The sequence below is a fragment of the Hemiscyllium ocellatum genome, chromosome 34 (genome assembly GCF_020745735.1).
Source record: "Hemiscyllium ocellatum isolate sHemOce1 chromosome 34, sHemOce1.pat.X.cur, whole genome shotgun sequence".
In the NCBI taxonomy this organism is placed as follows: Eukaryota; Metazoa; Chordata; class Chondrichthyes; order Orectolobiformes; family Hemiscylliidae; genus Hemiscyllium; species Hemiscyllium ocellatum.
In genome coordinates this window covers 36,358,608-36,381,495 of record NC_083434.1, presented here as the reverse complement: position 1 = coordinate 36,381,495, position 22,888 = coordinate 36,358,608, and the positions used below count along the sequence as shown (strand labels likewise).

At 47.8% G+C, this 22,888-nt stretch overlaps 1 protein-coding gene across 1 annotated transcript in view; it reads right to left on the bottom strand.

The window, feature by feature from the left end:
- rreb1a (ras responsive element binding protein 1a) overlaps positions 1-22,888 on the bottom strand; it is a 226,421-nt gene that overhangs the window by 201,855 nt on the left and 1,678 nt on the right. The gene's annotated exons all lie outside the window — the stretch shown is intronic.

The window sequence follows — 22,888 nt, the reverse complement described above, 5'->3', positions numbered from 1 at the left end:
GAGAGAGAGAGAGAGAGAGAGAGAGAGAGAGAAAAATAGGCCCAAAACCTTAAATGACTGACGTAAAACAGCTGCCGTCAGTTCTGAAGCTCTGGCGCCTGAACCCAGAGTACAGGCACTGACAGGTAACTGTGAACACATCTCATCCTATCATCAGGTAAAATTCACCAGATGCACGTTCTCCAGCAAGACATGACTTGATCACTGCAAGTGGAAACCTTGGACAGTCTTCCTGTCTCTGTAAGTCAGAGCTAACACATCTAATTATAGTCACCCTACCCACTCTGCCAGCCAATATTAGACACAATCCCAAGCAAGGAATTCTCTAGAGCGTTTTTTCTGTAGCCCAGCATTGCAGGAGCTTCACTCTTCTAATTCTGGCCTTTTGCACATCCAATTCTCGTTGCTGTACCATCAGAGGCGGTACCTTCAGTTGGTGCTGGGGCCTAAGCACTAAGCCTCCTACCTCTCTCCTCTCAGGACCCTTCACAAAATGACGGCTTTGCCATCGAGCTGACTACATTTTTCACTTAATGGGATGTGGGTTTTGCAGGTATTTAGATTTGTTTCATATTTTCACACATACCTAGCCACAGTGAAAAAGTGTTTAAAGTTGCCACATATCAGCGCCATCTTGGATTACCATTTGTGGCCATCGCCCAACTGCCTTTAAAACAATTGGCTCTCTGGCCCCACTCTACGGGGCAGTTAAGAGTCAGCCATATTGCTATGGTTCTGGAGTCACGTGTAGGCCAGACCAGGTGAGGACAGCACATTTCCTTCCGCACTGCTGCCTCACAGCACCAGGGTCCCAGGTTCGATTCCAGCCTTGGGCAACTATCTGTCTGGAGTTTGCACATTCTCCCCGTGTCTGCGTGGGTCTCTTCCGGGTGCTCTGGTTTCCTCCCACAATCCAAAGATGCGCAGGTCAGGTGAATTGGCCACTCTAAAGTGCCCATAGTGTTAGGTGCATTAGTCAGAGGGAAGTGGGTCTGGTTGGGTTACTATTCGGAGGGTCAGTGTGGACTGGTTTGGGCTGAAGGGCCTGTTTCCACACTGTAGGGAATCTAACCTAATCTAAACAAAAAGGGCATTTGTGAAGATGATGGGTTTTTAAAAGCAACAGTGGTTACACAGCCAACAAGATGAAAAAGAATTGCAGATGTTGGAAATCAATCACAGAGAATCGCTGGAGAAACTCAGCAGGTCTGGCAGCATCGGTGGAGAGCAAAACACAATTAATGACAGAGAAACAGAGTGGCCCTTCTGAAGGACATTTTTATTACATTTGAATTCACATTTCATCAGCTGTCATTCAAATTCACATTTCTGCAATGTTTGCCTGAATTACAAGGTCAGTGACACGTCCAGTGCTCCTAATGTTACTCAGCGTCATAGCTCATAATAAAACATTCCTATTAAAGTGAGATTAGATTAGATTAGATTATTTACAGTGTGGAAACAGGCCCTTCGGCCCAACAAGTCCACACCGACGGGCTGAAGCGAAACCCACCCATACCCCTACATTCACCCCTTACCTAACACTACGGACAATTTAGCATGGCCAATTCACCTGACCCGCACATCTTTGGACTGTGGGAGGAAACCGGAGCACCCGGAGGAAACCCACGCAGACACGGGGAGAACGTGCAAACTCCACACAGTCAGTTACCTGAGTCGGGAATTGAACTCGGGTCTCTGGCGCTGTGAGGCAGCAGTGCTAACCACTGTGCCACCGTGCCGCCCCTTCCGACTGTAAGCACTGATGAAATTCACTTTATTGCCACTCTCCTTATTATGACCATCAGGAAGATTGAGTTTATCCACAATACTGTCCTCATGTCAAAAACCCTGTAAATTCTTACACTCAACCAACAGAGGTGAAGACCTGATTCCAGAGGTTCTAACTAGCACTGCATTTTACTCTTAATCAAAACTATTACAAACCAAATATTGAGAGGCCTGGATACAGTGGATGTGAAGATGTTTCCACTCGGAAGAGAGACTAGGACCCAAGAGCAGAGCCTTAAGAGAGAGATAACAACCCTGTAGAACAGAGATGAGGAGGTATTTCTACAGTCAGAAGGTGGTAAATCTGGGGAACTCATTGCTGTAGAAGGCTGTGGAGGCCAAGTCATCAAGGCAGAGATAGCTAGATTCTTGATTAGTAAGGGGGTCACAAAGGTTATGGGGACAAGGCAGGAGAATGGGGTTGAGAAACATATCAGCCATGATTGAATGGTAGAGCAGACTCAATGGACCCAATGGCCGAAATCTGCTCCTATATCTCATGTCAAAAAGTGCAGTGCTGGAAAAGCACAGCTAGTCAGGCAGCATCCGAGGAGCAGGAGAGTCAGCGTTTTGAGCATAAGCTCTTCATCAGGCTTGGAACATTGACTCTCCCGCTCCTCAGATGCTGTGCTTTTCCAGCATCACAATCTTCGACTCTGATCTCCAACATCTGCAGTCCTCACTTTCTCCTATACCTTATGGTCTTTTGTTTGTCACTAACAATATTGAGCACATGTTCTGTGAGAGAGGTGCAGACATACTTTGGTTATGAGGGGAAGGAATGACGGAGACAAATCAGGGACATTAAAAGATATCAAGGGACATGGTGTTAAGGTAAATTGGAGCCAGGCTCTAGCTGAATGGTAAAGCAGAATCGAGAGGCCAAATGGCCTACCTGTGTTCCTCTTTCCTCAGGTACATCTTATCAGTGGCAAATACACTCAGGACACCACGAGTTAAAAGCTTTTGCCCGGTCTGTAGCTTTTGCTATTTCATCCCTATCAGTGGAATGAGCAGCAATAACATCTGCTTCAAATTTACAGCTGGTTTTGAATCAAGCACCATGCAGATGTTGCAAATTAATTTAGATTAGATTTACAGAAACAGGCCATTCAGCCCATCTGAAAGCACAACACAAAGTCTCCCGGTTGGACTGTATACAAAAGATAATTACTCCAAACTAAAACAAGAGGCTCAGCACTGCGTGTCTAGCGATCCTGATGGATAAAGGCCAGGCCTCAGACCAGGAAGGTCACCTGGTCCAGCATTGGTCAGGATAGTCCAACGGACCACAGCTCGCTCCTGGTTGGGAAAGGGAGGGAGACATTAGCCATACTTCTCATTCCAGGGGGACTTTCATGGACTCTTCCTTTCACCCTGAGGCAACTGAGCTACAGCCAAGAGTCACTTTACAGAGAGGGCAAGGGTGAGGGTGAAGGTGAGGGAATAAAACTAAGCAAAGGATAGCAAAAATGGGAGCATGAGAGAGAGAGAGAGAGAGCGTGCACGAGACAGAGAGATTGCGAGAAAGCAAGACAGCAAGGGTGCGTGACAGAGAGGGAGAACGCACGAGAGCGTGAGAGAGACCACAGGGCAGGATAGAGTGAGAGTGCAACAGTGTGTGAGAGAAAGAGAGAGAGCAAGAGCACTAGAGAACAACAGCATGTGAGAGTGTGAGAACACAGCGAACAAGAGCGCGAACACATGCGAGTGAGAGAAAGAAAAAGAGAGAAAGAAAGAGAGATGGGGGGGGGGGGGGAGTGTGAGAAGGAGAGAGAGGGGAGTATGAGAAAGTGAGAGAGGGAACCCAGGAGAGTGAGGGGGGAGCACGAGAGAGATAGAGAGAGAAGGTAAAAGAGAGAGAATGTGAATACAAGAAAGAAGGAACATTAGTGCTTCAGATTTTTAAAAAAAGAATTGGATTAAATAGTTTAAGAACCCTCTCAGAAGCCCTGGGCCAGGTGGAGAGTGAGGGAATCAAGTGCTGTTTGAAAGAGATGGGGCGGACTGAATGGGCCGAATGGCCTCCTCTAGTCTGTACTGTTCTGGGAGAGATGTGCCTGCCTCATCAGTCACCAAGCAGTGTACTATCACCAGCAACAATCTGCACAGTTCAGACTCTGGTTTTCCTGGTTACAGCAGAAGAAGCCTGCAGTGTATACAGTCATTTACATCTGCTCAATAAAGCAGCAAACTCCCTGCACCCTCACCCTATCACCAGCCCCGGGTTATTTTCGGGTGTCAGAGTTTCATGCAATCAATGAGGCGACTGGCCGAAATCTGCATTTTCACTTGATATCTTAATATTTTGAAGTGACAGCTATTAAGGCCTGCTCAGACCAACTGTTACAGAATAACCCTTTATGTGGCCACACACAATAGACCACTGTTAAGCTGAGAGCAGACAACTTGAAAACATGCACAGCACTGCAAGAAGTATTGCACAAACACACACACGCTCAGACATCGACAGGCTGTGACTACAGAAATAATCCAGCGAGGAACTCCCATCGTACAAACCCCACAATCACTTATGGAACACTTGTTTTCTGTGTTCCACACAACCACTGGCCCTGATTCCAATCTTCTACCCAACAGACAGGTCCCTCTGAACTGTATCGATGGCCCATGCTTAGCACTGCTACTTCACAGCACCAGAGACCTGGGTTTGATTCCAGCCTCGGGCGACTGTCTGTGTGGAGTTTGCATATTCTCCCCGTGTCTGTGTGGGTTTCCTCCGGATGCTCCAGTTTCCTCCTACAGTCCAAAGACATGCAAGTTAGGGTGGATTGGCCAGGCTAAATTGCCCCACAGTGTCCAGGGATGTGTAGGCTAGATGGATTGGCCATGGGAAATGCAGAGTTACAGGGACAGGGTGGGGAGTGAGTCTGGGTGGGATATTCTTCAGAGGGTCAGTGTGGACTTGGTGGGCCGAACAGCCTGTTTCCACACTGTTGGGATTCTATGATGCCGTGCACAGAACTACACTGCCCCGATCGCCCTCGTATCAGTGTGAGAAATGTAGCATGCTGGTCCCTCATGTTTTGCAACTGAAACCCAGATCCCACACCACGGTTCAGTCTCTCAATACAAGCCAAAAGATCAGCACAAACCATTCCGTGTGGAAATCAGAACGGCAATCCGCTGGAACATTCCCGCTTCGGAGTCAGAAGGTCAAGACTCAAAAGCCCCAACCCGACTTCCGGCCCAGTGCAGTACAGAGGGAGGGCTGCACTGCCAGAGGAGCTGTGCAAGAGGCACCACAATGCTCAGGTGATGGCAGAAGATCCCGCACACACACAAAAATAGTGCAGGGCAACTGTTCTGTGGCTTTGGCCTAAATTTACCCTCCACCCCAACTCACGTCAAGGAACATCACCCGATCAGATTATCTATTAAATTGTTAAATTTCTTCTCTCTGGGGATTAACTGTCTTTGGAACTTCAGGCCACAGAGAGAACTGTTGCTGGGGGCCAGAATTCAATCGTGGGAATTAGGTTTGGAGGGATATGGGCAGGTTATGGTGGGTGGGACTAGATTGGGTTGGGATATCCGGTTAGCATGGATGAGTTGGCCTGAAGGGTCTGTTTTTGTGCTCTACATCTCTATGACTCTATGAAAACTTACAGAATACTGAAAGGCCTGGGTGGAGTGCACATGGAGAAGATGCCTCCATTGGTAGCAGAGACTAGGACCTGAGGGCACTGCCTCAGAGTGAAGGGACGATCCTTTCGAGCTGACATGGGGAAGAATTTCTTCAAGCAGAGGGCGGCGAGTCTGTGGAACTCATTGCTTTGGAGGCCAAGTCATTGAGTGGATTTAAGCCAGAGGTGGATAGGTTCTTGATCAGTAAGGGTTACAGGGAAAATGGGGGTGAGAAACGTATCAGCCATGATTGAATAATGGAGCAGGTCTTGTTGGGCCAAATGGCCTCATTATGCCCCAATATCATACAGATGTTGGGAGATGGCGGGGATGGACAACATGATGTATTTGATACATTTCCTGGCAAAAGGGAAATTGCTCAGGCGTCATGGAAAGACCTTTTGGAGAAATTGCTGACCATCATCCAGTGGTAGGAGGGAGGGTGGGGGGGGGGGGGGGGGGGTGGGGGGGGGGGGGGGGGGGGGGAGGTGGAGGAAGAGGCAGTTGGACTCATTGTAGCAGATGGGAAAGGGAGTATTAGTCATGCAGTAAGAATTGTGAAACACATATCTCTCCCACCCGCTCACTAGGCCATGCAGCTATGACTGAACTGATGTGAACCCACACACACACACTGCATTAAGGTCTGATCCCTGACAGTACAAAGCATTCAGTGCAACTACAGAAGTTTACACTGCAGAAGGCCATTCAACCCATCAAGCTTGTGCCTGATCTTTCCTATAGCAATCCAAAACACCTCACTCTTCCCCAACGTAAGCCCAAGGACAGAACAGAATGAAAACACGAGGGAGATGCAACTACACTGGCGGACCTAATGGAACTGTCAAGATTACACCTTTAGAGTCATCGAGATGTACAGCACGGAAACAGACCCTTCGGTCCGACTCGTCCATGCCGACCAGATATCCTAACCTAATCTAGTCCCATTTGCCAGCACCTGGCCCATATCCCTCTAAACCCTTCTTATTCATATACCCCTCCAGATGCCTTTTAAATGGTATAATTGTATCAGCCTCCACTACTTCCTCTGGCAGCTCATTCCACACACACAGACACACACACACAGACACACACACACACACACCATCTTCTGTGAGAAAAAGCTGCCCCTGACGTGCATTTCAAATCTGCCCCCCCCCCCCCCCACCGCCAGGTCAGAGGTCAGAGTTGAGAATGTAGTTGGTGCTGGAAAAGCACAGCAGGTCAGGCAGCATCCATGGAGCAGGAGAACTGACATTTCGGGCAAAAGCCCTTCATCAGGAATGACTCTCGACTCTAAAGGGTAAAACCAGTTGGATTGCTCATTGAGGAGAGGGTGGAAAAAGGAGGAGACTGACTTTGAGAAAAATAGTTCAAAGAAACAGTACACAACCCAGCTTAAAAAGCACTGGTTGTGAAATCCCCACGTTCAGTCTCGTTAACTTGTTCATACAACCATCTCAGTACATGCAAGAATTAAATAAGATCTCAGTCCATGTGGTGAGGTATAAAACCACACATTAAACCTATCAGGAAAAAATATTACTTCCAGAAAGCAGTAATAGCCACCATCAGTGTTCCAGCAGTCTCTTTTTCATATGTGCTCTAGCTATTTTATCCTTTTTAAACTCTTTATGGTATGCAGACATTACTAGTGAGGCCAGATTTTGATGTCCATCTCTAATTGTCCTTAAACAGAGTGGCTTAACAGGGTTATGTCAAGAGGTCATTAAAAGTCAACCACATTGTTGTGGATCTGGAGTTATATGTAGGCCAGACTGGGTAAGGATGGCTGATTCCCTTCACTAAAAGACAACAAATCAACAATAGTCACCATTGCTGACACTAACTCAGGAATTCCAATTTGAACAACTGAACTTAAATTTTTCTCTCTGCCACAGTGGGAATTGAACCCATGTCCCTGAACACTAACTCCGAGAACCTAAAAGGCATCTGGATGGGTATATGAATATGAAGGGTTGAGGGATATGGGCTAATGAGACTGGATTAATTTAGGTTTCGAGTACAGGAACAGGGATTGTTGATGCGATTATACAGGGCCTTGGTGAGCCCACACCTGGAATATTGTGGGCTGGGTTGGTCTCCTTTTCAGAGGAAGGATGCTCTTGCTCTCGAGGAATTGAAGTGAAGGTTCCCCAGGCTGTTCCAGGGATGGCAGGACTGATGTATGAGGATAGATTGACTAGGATCAGATTATTTTCACTGGAGTTCAGACGGGGGCGGGGGGGGGGAGCTGCTCTCATAGAGACTCAGAAAATTCTAACAGGACTGCACAGGATAGATGCTGGAAGGATGATCCCAAAGGTGGATCTGGATCAGTGGTGCTGGCAGAGAACAGCAGTTCAGGCAGCATCCAAGAAGCAGCGAAATCGACGTTTCGGGCAAAAGCCCTTTTTACCTCGTTTTTACCAAAGGTGGATCTGTCCAGACCCAGGAGTCACAATGTGAGGGTTCCACCTGGACCATTGAGGATGGAGATGAGGAGACATTTCTCCACTCAGAGAGAGGTGAGCCTGTGGAATCTATTACCACAGGAAGTAGTTGATGCCAAAAAATTGAATGTATTTGAGAGGCAGCTAGATATAGCACTCTGGGGCGAATGGGATCAAAGGTTATGGGGAGAAAGCAGGATCAGGCTGTTGAGTTGGACAATAGCTGCGATTGTGATGAATGCTGGGGCAGACTCAAAGGGCCGAAAGGCCTCTTCCTGCTCCTATCTTCTATGTTTCTATGATACCTGGTCCGCGTGGACGCATTGAACCAAGGGGTCTGTTTCCGTGCTGTATATCACTATGACTATGAGTCTGGACTACTACACCAGTCACATTATACTAGGTCACAATCAATAATGTATGGTTAACACAGAATTAACAAGGGAAATTAGGTTTTAGAAACAAACTTATGTTTAACAACCACTGATTGCCCAATTCAGGAATGTAAGAAAGTACTTTTTATTTTCACAGATAGCCCAGGTTTAAAATCACAATGCTGTGACTCACTCATGTACTGGAAGCAGTAGTGTTACAGTAATACCTGAAGTACTGCATCTACGCACTTTGAGAATAATTACATGAATAATTCCTCTGTCATAAATCTGTGGCAGGGCTGATTAATAACAAGATGAGTTGGGATATTGAGATCACTTATAAAGGGAATCGCAAAATAACTTTTACTGAAATCAAACCTTTCAAAAAATAGAGCAGGATTGCAAACAAGAGGAGAAAGGTAGAAGTTATGCTGCAGTTATACAAAACCCTGGTTAAACCTCTCTTGGAGCACTGTGGGCAGATCTGGGCACCACACCTTAGGAAGGATAGATTGGGTCTTAGAGGGAGCTCAATATAGAATGATACCTGAACTTTCAGGGTTGGGTTATGAGGAGAGATGATACAAATTAGACCTGTTTCCTCTAGAATTTAGAGGGGGTGATCTAAGGTGTGATCTAATCAAGATTTTCAGGATATTAACAGGGAAACACAGGGTAGATTAAAAATGAACTATTTCCACTGGTTGAAGATTCTAGAACTGTGGGCATAATCTAAGACTGCTCAGGAGAGGTGTTAGAAAGCTCCTCTACATGCAAAAGAGTACTGGAGTTTTGGAACTCTCTTCCTCAACAGCAGTCAGTGATTATTTAATTGTTAAATTTAAATTTGAGATAGGATGTTTTTCTAAAATTAAATGAGAGTATATGGAGTCAACCAAGAGCTACAGGCACAAGGCAGGAATATGGAGTTAGGCCACAGATCAGCCATGATCTTACTGAATGGTGGAACAGGCTAGAGGGTTGAATGGCCTACTCCTGTTCCGATGTTTAATTTTTCTCAAAAGGAAAGCAGCTTAGAGTTAAATTAGGCAGTAGAGCTCACAATGCTGTCTTCCAATCCTACCATTCTGGAACATTCCCAATGAACTGCTGTTCGAAATGAGACAACACTGTACATGCAAAGTAGTAAGATTGAAAACGATTTCACCAGACACGTCGTAGATAATCATCTTTATCATTCCAACCCCAATCTATTTCTGTTTTCAGTTCAACAGATGTTATTTATGGCATTAGAAAAGCAAGCAACTCAGCAGCCCTTTCCTGCTTTCTCTTCCATACCCTTTAAGCCTAAGAACTAGGTCTAACTCCTTTTTGAAAACATTCAATGTTTTGACCTCGCTCATGCTTTGTGGCAGAGGATTGCACAGGCTCACCACTCTGAGCGAAGGAATTCTTTCTAACTTCTGTCCAAAATGGCCAACCCCCAGACCCCTCGAGGCCAGTGGCTCGTGGGGCAAAGACAGGTCTTCGGAGTTAGGCTGCACATCAGCCTTTAGGCCCAAAGAGGGAGTGGGGAAAATGGTCCTGGCCTATGGCCTCCCATTTCCACACTCCTAGCACAGACACGATCGACACATTACAGGAAGTATCTAACCACAGAGGGGATGGGGAGGAGACTTCTGAGGAGCTGAGAATTGCTGTAACTCAGGAAAGATTGGAGTGTCTGAGTCGTTTCCTTTGGAATAGAGTAAGCAGAGAGATTTAACTGAAGCGTGTGAAATTATGTCAGGCCTGTCTGTCTGGGCTGGCGGAATGGGGTCTATTTCATTTGGAGGAGAGGTTCATAATCGGGGGGCAGAAATTTGAAGTCACTAACAGGAGGATGAGTGGGAAGAGTTGGAAATTTATTTCCACTCAAAGGATGTTGGGGTTCTGAAACCTCATCATATTGAGATCGTACATAGATGTTCATTTGAAGTTAAGTAATCTGCAAAATATGGAGGCGTGAAACCAGATAGTTGTGTGTCAAATTGCAGGGACACAATGGGCTGAATAGCCTATGCCTTCACATTTTTCCAAACTTCTCTGTATTTCTATCAGACACACCGTCCAAAGTAGCACAGGTCTAGTCACGCCTACAGAGTCCAGTGATCCAAGCTTTATCGTAATTGCAGTACATCTTGTACCACAGTCCGATCAATAGCTGACCTGAGCAGAAAAACAACATGAACCCACACTGTGGGTCATGAAAGATTCTGAATTTGGGTCCCTTTAGATTGACTCAAAATGATTCTACAATTAAAGTCATTCCCTGAGGTGGATTCAACCTGTTAAGATCAAATTAAAAAAAAGTTTTCCTTAGCCATGACAGTACAACCACATCACAGTTTACATTCCCTATTTGGGAATGCGTGAGACTCTTTTAAAAAAAGGTGCTGATTAGGAAACTGAACCGTTCAAAACCCCCAAAATGACGGGATTTTGTTACAGCTTGACATAAAATGTTTCATTTGAGATCATGTCGAACTATTGGGCAACTAAACTTACTGATGAAAGCCAGAACACTGTACAGCACCCAGAGTGCAATTAAAGAAATTCAAAAGCAGAGACTTGTTTTCTGATATTTAAAATTCCTGACCAAAGGAGGTTCACAAAACAGCACACTGACAGAAATGAGAGTTAACGGGGTGGGGGTAATACAGCAACTGGTACCTTGGAAGGAAGGGAAAGACCTACAATAGTAACAATGGAATGTAAAGAAAGATGACAGCTCATTGTTTCAGCCTGTTCAAGAACGTTAGCCATACCTGCACTCAGCCTTCACTTAATTTAGGAGTACATTCTCTAACTGTGCAAATATGATGGTAAATTTGACACTGATACTTTGGAAATAACTACTGAAGAGAGGGCCAGTTTCCTGACCCTATATTACAGCGTTAAATTCTTTCATTACTGAATGGCAATGCTCCAATTTGTTGCACTGGGTTCTTTGCAATCATCCACTCTCCACACAGTAAGTTTTCCAAGAGGAACTAAAGCTATGAGGGCCAGGCGATTCATGCACAGCCCACAGCAATGTGTGGCCTAGGTGTCCAGCCTGTTCACATTCAACTTTTAAACTGGTTCTCCGAGCATGCCAAGTTGGTGGCAACATCCTTGCATTCTCTCTGCGGGCTATGCACATTAGTCAAGTAAAAGTCAGAAAGTCCTACAGCAGGGAGACAGACACTTTTGGCCTAAACTGGTCCATGCCGACCAAAATGTCCGCCCATGCTAACCCCATTTCCCTGCACTTGGCCCATATCCTTCTAAACCTTTCCTATCAACCTATTTGTCCAAATGCCTTTTAAATGTTGTTAATGTACCCTCCTCAATCACTTCCTCTGGCAGCTCACTCTATATGCGTACCACCCTCTGCGTAAAAAAGGTTTTCCATCAGGTTCCCAGTTAATCTTTTCTCCTCTAACCTTTAAACTGATGCCCCCCTCGTCTTTGGTTCCTCAACCCTTGGAAAATGACTGAGTGCATTCACCCTATCCATGCCTCTCATGATTTCAGACAAGAACACGGGCGGCACAGTGGCACAGTGGTTAGCACTGCTGCCTCATAGCGTCTGAGACCCGGGTTCAATTCCCGACTCAGGCGACTGACTGTGTGGAGTTTGCATGTTCTCCCCGTGTCTGCGTGAGTTTCCTCCGGGTGCTCCGGTTTCCTCCCACAGTCCAAAGATGTGCGGGTCAGGTGAATTGGCCATGCTAAATTGCCCGTAGTGTTAGGTAAGGGATAAATGTAGGGGTATGGGTGGGTTGCGCCCCATCGGGTTGGTGTGGACTTGTTGGGCCGAAGGGCCTGCTTCCACACTGTAAGTAATCTCATCTAATCTAAAAAAACACCCCGTCCAAGATAAGTTGCCATCCAATACCATCCCCCACACTTCCAGGCAGTGCACTGCAGACCATAACCAGTAAAGACACCAATGGCTTGCTCCAGCGCAGGACTGCTCTCATTACAACAAAAGAGATGACTGATGCTGATTTAACCCAAGGGTCAACACACCTCAGGTGAGGGGGAAGAGATTGAGAAGCAAAGTCCTTCATGATAACCTCAGCTGGTTTGGGAATTGAACCCAGGCTGTTAGCATCACTTTGCATCGCCAATGAGCAGTCCAGCCAACTGAGCTAGCTGACCCCCAACTGTGTGAAAAAGCAAGCCATCAGGATCAGCTAGAAAGCAGTGGGGTACTGGTTCCAGTGAGTCAGAAGCAAGTGGCTCCAGGACATAAGACAGCAGACCATGCTCCAGTACAATTCTGAGGGAGCTCCCTTCGGTCTGCTTTTTTTTTTCGCAAATTCAGCACAGCTAAAGAAAGAGAACTTGAAAACTGCGGTCAGATCAAGTGCTGTCATCTCTTGCTTCTTTCAATAATCTCGAGATTGGAGTCTGGTCTATTTGCTGTGCTCATTCCCCCTCTCCTCCTGCACAGACCAGAAGCAACACCTTTTCCAAACACTTCTAACACATTTCCTGAAAACTGCGCCAATACAACTCGACTCTCACTCCCACCATCACCATCTGCAAAATCAAATATGAAATAATAACTCCCCAATTCCATCATCCTTCAAAACTAGCATCTCTTGGAGGCAGTCCAACCACATTTTCGATTCTTCTTCTTGCTGTTCTTTTAAAAAAAGCCCTTCCTTTCATATATTTTGTACTGCATTTTTATTTAAAATGACCCTTCATGTTGGTGGGGGGCTTTCTGTGAGAGTTTACAGCGTAAAACTGATGGAGTAACATTAAATTATGGCAGAGGTGAGACATGAAGGTATTGATGAGCATGAAACCAGGAATGAGCGCACTGGCGCTATTTTGGGGCCACCAGCACAGAATGGCTGAATTGATGTAGCGCCAAAGGAGACTACTCAGCCCATTATGTCAGCACCAGCTCCTCAAACAAGCCTCATCAGCCAGTGCCAATCTCCTGCTTTCCACCCCCCACACTATTTCCATCTAATGAACTCTTGATCGCCTCTATTGAACCTGCCTGGAAATGTGGTGGACACAGTGCAGTCTAGGGAGAGGTCTCTTTTGAGATACCAGAGAGCTGCAGGGTGCACCGTCAGAGATCCCACACAACAAGACTTGCATTTAGAAAGGAGCTTCTTTATGACCACAGCCTTAAAGTGCTTTTAGAGGCAGGGATGCTATTTTTTGAGGTGTAGTCACGGTTAGGAGATGCTGCAATCAACATGCTCACAGTACAGTGATAAAATAGCAGATTATCTGTTGCCATGCTATTGGTTGAGGGGTACAGGATCGTGCCTTTCACTGTCAGTCTAACAGGGGGTCCCATCCAGAAACTGCCCTTCTGACAATGCAGGGTCCCCTCAGTCCTGCACTGAGTTGGTAGCCTGGGGTCTGGCACTCCAATACACAGAGTCAGAGGTGGATGCACTACCCACTGAACCATAGCTGACAGTGTGCAGTCAGAGAACAGGTTTGGTAGTGAGTTATAGGAAAGGCAAGGGGGAGTTTGGGATGGGGGGAGGAAGAGAGAGGGGGGAGAGAGAGAGATGGGGGGAGAGAGAGAGGGAGAGGAGAGAGAGGAAGGGGGAGAAAGAGAGAGAGAGAGAGAGAGAGAGAGGTAGAGAGACAGACAGAGAGAGGGAGAGAGGGGAGCAAGAGAGAGAGAGAGAACGTGCAGATGGGTACATGGGGTTAGTGGGTTTATAATGAACATTATCAACAACTCCTGAGTGAAGTGGTCTGGTGCCGTGTTGTAATTTCAACACCATTTATCTCCTGGGTCCATTTCCACAATCCCCAATGCTTTAGCGATGTTGGTCCATGTTTTCAATCACACGCTTGCCTTTTACAACATACTTTATACAAACCTCAGGATAAAACGAGGAAAAAGCAAACACGCTCTTCATTTGGGTCAATCTAAACTAAAGACAACCCATCAAATGCAATGCCAGACACGACCCACTGAAATTTCTGTGTCAAATCAAGAACACATGTTAAACTGTGGCCGGACTCCACTTCCCCGAACTGAAGACTTGGGGGACGTTCAAATTCTTTTCTGTTTTCTATTTTCCAAGGTCTTCCTTTAATTCCTTCTCTGGGATCCACGTGTCAGGAGACTAGACAGTCAAGCAAGCCTCGTCCTTCACTCACACATTCAAAGGAAGCAGACCACGGTCCATTCCCCATCCCACTCACTCTTTCCTCACCTGTACTGACCCATGGGAACGTTGAGTGCAGTAACTGGACGGGTGGCACGCACACGCACACACATGCACACACACACACGGCAGTAAGGCCACATTCAAGGTGGTGTGTCACACTCAGCACTGGAGCCCATTTGCTATGGCAACACGGCCTTTTACAGGCATCTTGCAGTCAGGAGCTGCAAGGAAGAGGCTCCAATACCCTTCCATAGCGACAGTTGGCTAGGAATCTCTCCAGGTGTCACCTGCCTTTCTGCGCTGGATGGATTAGCCTCGTCACAGACCTCCGTGACCTTCAGGTGGGACTTGAACTTGGTGCTTCCGGCTCGGAGGCAGGGACACTACCCACTGTGCCACAAAACCACCCGAGGACATGGGCACCAATGATAACCCATGTCGCATTTACCACTCAAACATGGTCAGCCCTGCCTGACTCCCCTCCACAAAACAGCGAGAATTGAATTCAGCAATGGAAATACCTCAAGCTGATTCTATGGTAACAAATATTTATGGGGTGGGAGGCGCGATGTGAGGGGTATAAGGCTCATTTCAAAGTAGAATATGCCCTGACTGTTAGACACAAAATTATTATAAATTCCACAAGTTAATTGACTTTTTTCCCTCTGAATTACAAAGGGCGACACTGCAAAAGGCCCCCATTTTTAAAAAAAAATTAACAACTATTTGTTGAAGGAAACCTTGCCCCAGCAGATTTCACTGACAGTGACTCAAAGCAGACAGTTCCATTTCATTGGCACATGCTCTACAGAATCCCTACATCCCAAATTTTACCACACAAAAAGCCAATGCTTTAGTTTGTGGTACTGTGTCAGGATGTGCAACCTGGATGGCCTTATCTACAAATTACCTGGTCCCTGGCTTTTACCGCAGGTCAACAGGGTTCTCGTGACCACCACGGCCTGAAAAACCTTTGATTTGGATCTATATTTTATTTTCCAGAAATGACCGCAGCAAAAAGATGCACTAATGAGTGCAGCCCACTTTGAACAAAACAAGACACTGCATACAGCAACTGCAACATTCAAATCACCATCAAACTTTTGTCTCCTGCAATTATAGCTACAAGAAAAATGACTTCAGTACACCAGTCAGACGAAACGTCGTAAGGGGCACATATAGCACAAAGAAACAGGAATACAAGGAGAAAATCAGGCTGTCAGCATTTTACAATGCATCACAAAAGCTAAATTTGGAAAATACAAAGATGACTAACTAAAGTCCAGTTAGTCATTTTTTTTGCATTTAATCAGTGGATTGAATGTGATAAACATCACTTCTGAAAGGACTTGGGTGTCTTTAATATGTAACCATACATTCTTTAAAAGATTGCCACATTCCTGCAAGTACCAACGTTTCATAATTTAGTTACAATCGTGCACCCACCAAGTGTTGCTCATTAGGAGAATCAGTTCCGTTTAGGAATTTAACCCATTTTGGTGCAGATTACTCCAAACATTAGCAATTTCCTTTGTTTCAATGGGTTTGCAGCTCCTGACTACCAACTGGACAGCCTCAGCTCACATGACAGTCCAGCACAGGAACAGGGCCTAACATGTCTGTGCCCACTAAGATGCCATTCTAAACTAATTCTATCTGTCTGTATGTGATCTGTATCCCTCCATTCCCTGCTTTTAACACGTATCTGTCTAAATGCCTCTTAAATGCTGCTATTGCGTCTGCTTCCACCACCGTCCTGGGCACTGCGTCCCAGCCAACTACCACCCTCTATCTTATCTCACACACATCTCCTTTAAACTTTTCCCCCTCTCACCTTAAACCTATGCCCTCTAATATTTGACATTTCCACCCTGGGTAAAAGACCTGGACTCTCTAACCTATCCGTGTCGCTCAGATTATTATATACTTGGATCAGATTGCTCCTCAACCTCCAATATTCTAGCAACAACAATGCAAGTTTGTCCAACCTTGCCTTATAGCTAATACACTCCAATCCAGGATAACAAACCTAATTATCACCCTCTCCAAAGCCTCTACAGCTTTCCTATAGTGCATCAGCCAGAACATCACTGTTGGGTATTGCTGTGGAAACAATTACATTGGGAAGCAGTTCAGAAATGAAAGCAGAAAGGGCTGGTGAAATTCAGCAGGTCAAGCAGCATCCACGGAGAGAGGTTCAGAGTTCACATTTCAACTCCTCGATAGAACTCAGAACTCTTAATGGACTGGAAATATTACCTCCTTTTTCTTCCTGCAAATGCTGCCATCTCACTGAGTTACTCAAGCACTTTCTGATTTCATAGAAACACATGGTGAAAAGTAGGCCATTCAGTCCTTCAAACCTGCCTTGCCTATCATAATGATCACAGCTGGTCATCCAACTCAGTCCCCTGTTCCTACTTTTGCTGCATACCCTTCGATCCCCTTACCCCAAGATCTCTATCCAATTTCTTCTATGAAAACAGTCAATGTTTTAGCCTTAACTGCCTTCTGTGGCAGAGAATTTTCATCTTTAATTGGTATGGTTGTCTCAGATAGGTCTGTCCAAGCAGACTTCCCCCACACATTTGGGGAATAAGGGAGCAATCGACTGACAACTTAACAGAGAACATCAGCAAGGGGTGAAATACCAGATAAGAAAGCGCTGTACACTTTTATTAACTTTCCAGAAGATCTTCAGGCTGTGGAATTCTCTTCCACAGGCAGCAGCGGAGGTTCGGTCATTGAATTCAAGGCTATAGGAGACAGACTTCTGATGGACACGCGTGTCAAGGTTAACTGGAGGACTGGCACAGAAAAGTGGAATTAATGTCACGTCCCACCAGCTATGAGCTTTTGATTAGTAGAGGCTGAATAGTCTATTCCCACTCTTATTGCTTGTGTGCTTCTGTGCAATCCCTATAGTTTATACAGCACGGCAAACAGAGTGGAGAAAATAAGGTTAAAAAACGAGGCTGAACGTCCTCAAAGTCAAGTGTATATTATAAAAATAAGACTCTATAATCACCAGTCTTTAACGAATGGCATTTTTGCATCATCTAGCAACAGCATGCAACCATAGCTTACGGATAACAAACTCTGCCAGAAGTTTAACGAGAATTTTATTGCTTTCATCACAGAGAAGAGTATGATACATTCTACAAGGCTGTGAAGGCTTCACTTTCTAAGAAGCTGCATGGTATTTGCAAACATGACATCAATGACTAATAAACCTACTAAACTTGTGCTGCCATTTGTTTCAGGTTTTATACCGAGATTGATAGAGACCCCTTCCACAAAGACTAGAGCTTTAACCATGGTTTAATTCTGGAGCTTATTTCTCCACCGACCAGTCACTCAGTTCCTCACCTGTGTCAATGTACTAAAAGTGATTTTGGTTGGAAGAGTTTTGGAAGGAGCCTGGGATTTTTGAGAACTGGACTGCCTGACCCAGGCTACCAAAACAAAGGCGGCCACACGCAGCAAGAGATCAAACAATTTAAGATGTGTGTTCTGTGGGACAAGATAGCTGAGGAAATATCAAGACACACGGATGGGCAATTCTGGGTGGAAGGCTTGGAGTTGTTTGCACTTTTGTTTTTAAAGCAATGAAACCTCTGTTTGTCAAGGGCATCAAATGCAAGAAAAAATAAAAATCACACCATTCTCCAAACACAACACACAAGTTTTTCTCTTGCGCCATCCCGAACCTCCAAGCAAATCATCACTACAACAATCGACTGAAAAAAGACAAGTGTGGGAAACACAATCAACCATCAATCAACTTAAATGCAGTCCATCTTAAAACACACTTGCCCCAGTGGCCAGGCACATTGATACTGGAATGCAAGACTTAATTTCTCCCCCCACAACAGAATTATCCACAAACTACTTTCAAAGCGTTTTGTTTTTAAAAACTAATCTTCACTCTGGCAGATCAGAGTCCATCCTTTTTGATATTTGCAAACAATCAATTAGGTCCAATAACAGAATTCAAAAAGATTACTCTCACACCCAAAAACATTTAAACAGCAGAAATAGCTAGGTGCAAAACTCCCACCACACACAAACAAACACACTGCATAAAACCATTGTATGAATACACAGCTTCCCTTTGCTAATACCCTTGTAAATAAAACCAGCTTGCTGCCTTTTTAAAAATAAAAGAGGGCAGCTCTAGATCTCTCAGAGAGAAACAGCAAACAAAACTAATCCATCGCATGCTGCTGTTTAACTCAGGTGAGATGCCTATTTAGAGAGTGCTTTAAACAAGATCTGTTGTGGCAACCGCATTTGGATGGTGTGTGTGTGAGAGAGAGAGAGAGAGAAGGGGGAAGGGAGAGGACAAATTGATGGAGTTCTCTTTAAAAAGAAGGCCAAGCAAGATGCAACTTCACAAATCTGCAAGTAACATTTGTTGAGACAACAACAAAACCACAAACAAGTCCCAATTTTCTTGGTGAAATGTTTGATGCATTACAGCAAACATACAGATATATGTATATATGTGTGTGTGTGTATTCTCTTAACAACAACACTGGTTAAAAGAACACTTGTACACAAGGGGCTGTACTGGTGCTTGGCTGAGATCGTGTAGAATTTCGTAATGGAATGTGAATTGTTCATCCGGATCTGGGCTCATTCTGTCTCAGTCGAGCACAGTGAAAATATGCTGACCCACAGGAAAAAGAAATTACTGAAACCTCTCTCTCCCCTTAGCAACCATTTGCAACAGAAAGATACCCAGTTCTCCCACTCTCATCCACAGGCAGCCATCAGGCAAAAACAAACACTCCCAAGTCACTCCAAACTTTTCAAACAAAGTCCCCACAACTTTTGTCGTTCTTTATTTCTGCCTCCCCTCCTATGAGACTGCCCCAGACACTGCAAGGGGCGTGATGGGAGCTTAGGGTGAAGGGACTTGGAAGATGGAGGGGGAGTTAAGGCGAGGGAGGAAAGAGGAGAAGGGAGGGGAGACGAGAGTGTGGGGGGTGGGGAGACGAGAGTGTGGGGGGTGGGGAGACGAGAGTGTGGGGGGTTGGGAGACGAGAATGGGAGGGGGGAGACGAGTGTGTGGGGGGGGGGGGTGAAACAAGGAGGGATGAGGGTGAGGGTTGAGAGGAGTAGTAGGGATTCTCTGTGGGATTGCAGCTGTGAGCATCCCCCATCAGTCCAGGAGGATTCTGATCTTAGTGACTGCTCCCCTCCATCACTTTGCCCCTAGCCCCCCGAGGGGATGGTAAGGATGGTCCCACTGGTGCACTCCCTCCCTCTCTTTGCCCCCTCACCCTCTACCTCCTCCTATCCCACTCCCTCACTCTTCCTTCTCCCCATCCTTTCCAATCTCTCCCACCTCCTCCCTCCCTCCCTCCCTTCCCTCTCCATTTTTCCTCTCTGTCCTCCTCTTCCTCCTCCCTCTCCTTACTCCAACATCCCCTTTCCCTCCTTTACTTTCATTCCTCCATCTGCTCCTTCTCCCTCCCTTCCTCCTCCTCCCTACTCATCTCCTCACCTCATCTCCATTTTCTCCTTCTTTGTTGTCCATCGCCCCTCCTCCTGACCCTGCCTCCTCCCTCCTTCTGACCCTGACTCCTCCCTCCTCCTGACCCTGACCCCACCTCCACCTCCCTCCTCCTGACCCCACCTCCTCCTACTGACCCTGCATCCTCCTCCCTCCTCCTGACCCCGCCTCCTCCTCCCTCCACCTGACCCTGACCCGCCTCCTCCTGACTCCGCTTCCTCCTCCTGACTCCGCTTCCTCCTCCCTCCACCTGACCCTGACCCCGCCTCCTCCTACCTCCTCCTGAACCTGACCCCACCTCCTCCTACCTCCTCCTGAACCTGACCCTACCTCCTCCTACCTCCTCCTGACCCTGACCCCACCTCCTCCTAATCCTGACCCCACCTCCTCCTCCCCCCTCCTCCTGACCCTGACCCCACCTCCTCCTCCCTCCTCCTGACCCCACATCTTCCTCTTCCCTCCTCCTGACCCTGCCTCCTCCTCCTCCCTCCTTCTAACCCTGCCTCCACCTCCCTCCTTCTGACCCCGCCTCTGCCTCCGCCTCCTGATTCCACCTCCCTCCTCCTGACCCCACCTCTGCCTCCGCCTCCTGACCGCACCTCCCCCTCCCTCCTCTTGACCTCGCCTCTGCCTCAGTCCTCCTGACCCCACCTCCATCCCCTCCCCTGACCCCACCTCCATCCTTTCCTCCTGACCACACCTCCATCCCCTCCTCCTGCTCCCCATCCCTATACTCGTCTCCTCCTACCCCAGCCTCCTTCTCCTCTTCCTTTCCCCACCTCAATCTCCTAGCCTTGCCCCACCATCACCCTCTTCCTCCCTCCAATCTCCTCCACAATCTCCATCATCTTCCTGCCATTCCATCACCTCTCCCTCGGTCCCTCGCCTTTTTCTTCTCCTCCCTTTCCTCTCCCACACTCTCCCCCTCCTCTTTCTCACCCTGTCCCTCCTCCATCTCCACCACATTTCCTAATTTCTCCTCTTCATCTTTATCCTCTTCCTCCCCCACCCTCTTCTCCCTCACTCTCTTCCCCTTCATTCTCCCTCCTTTCCCACTCCCACTCACTCCATTTCCTCCACTCCTTTATCTTCCTCCTCCCCCAATCTCCCACCCCTCCAACATCTGCCCCACCATCCCCCTCCCCATTTATCTCCCTTATCCCCTTCCAAACCTCCAATCCCACCATCTGTTCCCTCCTCCATTCGTCTCCATATCCCCCCATCCCCTCTCCGGGTCCTCCATCCCCCTTCCATCTCCCTCCATCCCCCCTTCCTCATTCCATCTCTCTCCACACTCCATCCCCCCTCAGTCCCCCCCATCATCCCTCCAACCCCTTCTATCACTCCACACTCTCCCCATCCTCCCTCCATCTCCCTCATCCTCCCTCCAACCCCCCACACTCTCCCACATCCTCCCTCCATCTCCCCCATCTCACCTCATCCTCCCCCAAACTCCCCTCATCCTCCCTCCATCTCCACCCAAACTCCCTTCCATCTCCCTCGTCTCCCCTCATCCTCCCTCCATCTCCCCCTCGTCTCCCCTCATCCTCCCTCCATCTCCCCCTCGTCTCCCCTCATCCTCCCTCCATATCCCCATCTCATGTCATCCTCCCTTTAACTTCCCCAAACTCCCCTGTCTTCCCTCATCTTCCCTCCATCTCTCCTCCATTCCCCACCTCCTCCGACTCCCGTCCATCCCCTCTCATCCTCTACTCCATCCCTCCACCTCCCCACTGTCTCCCTCCATCTTCTCTCATCCTTCCCTCCATCCCCCTCCCCTACATCTCCCTCATCCTCCCTCCATCCCCCTCCCCTCCATCTCCCTCATCCTCCCTCCACCCACCATCTCCTACCTCTTCCTCCTCTATCCTCCCCTTTCATCTTACCCTCAATTCCCCAAACCATCCCCTCTCATCCTGTCCTCCATCCTGTCTCATCTTCCCCTCCATCCCGTCTCATCTTCCCCTCCATCCCCTCCACGTCCATCACCCTCCATCTCCCCATCCCTCCTCCATTTCCATCCCCCCCATCTCCTTCACCCTCCGTCATCCCCATCCCTCCTCCATCTCCATCCCCCATCTCCTTCATCCCCCGACATCTCCATCTCCCTCCACCCCCCTTCCATCTCCATCCCCTCCATCCCCCCTGCCATCTCCACCCCCCTGCCAACTCCATCCCCTCAACATCCTGCCATCTCCATCGCCCTCAATCCCCAAACCCCACGATCGACCTCCCCCTACATCACCCACCCTGTCGATCCCTCTCCCCCTCCATTCCCTTCCATCTCCATCCCCCCTCCATCTCCATCTCCATCCCCCCTCAGAGATGGAGGTGGAGGGGGGATGGAGATGGACGGGAGGGGGATGGAGGAGATGGAGGTGGCGGGGATGAGGATGGGGATGGAGATGGAGGTGGAGGGTTTTGGGGATGGAGGCGGGGGGAATGGGGATGGAGGGGAAATGGAATGGAGGGGATGGAGATGCCGGCGGGGTGGTGGAGGGGATGGAGATGGCGGTTGGTGGAGGGGATGGAGATGGTGGGGGGATCTCCATCCCCCCTTCACCTCCATCTCCAGCCCCCCTCCATCTCCATCCCCCCTCCACCTCCATCCCCAGCCCCCCTCCACCTCCATCCCCAGCCCCCCTCCATCTCCATCCCCAGCCCCCCTCCATCTCCATCCCCATCCCCATCCCTATACCCCTCCATCTCCTCCATCCCCCTCCCGTCCATCTCCATCCCCCCTCCACCCTCCATCCCCATCCCACCCTCCATCTCCATCTCCATCCCCCCTCCATCTCCATCACCATCCCCCCTCCATCTCCATCCCCATCCCCCCTCCATCTCCATCCCCCCGCCATCCCCATCCCCCCGCGATCTCCACCTCCATCCCCAACCCCCCTCCATCTCCACCTCCATCCCCAACCCCCCTCCATCTCCATCCCCATCCCGATCCCC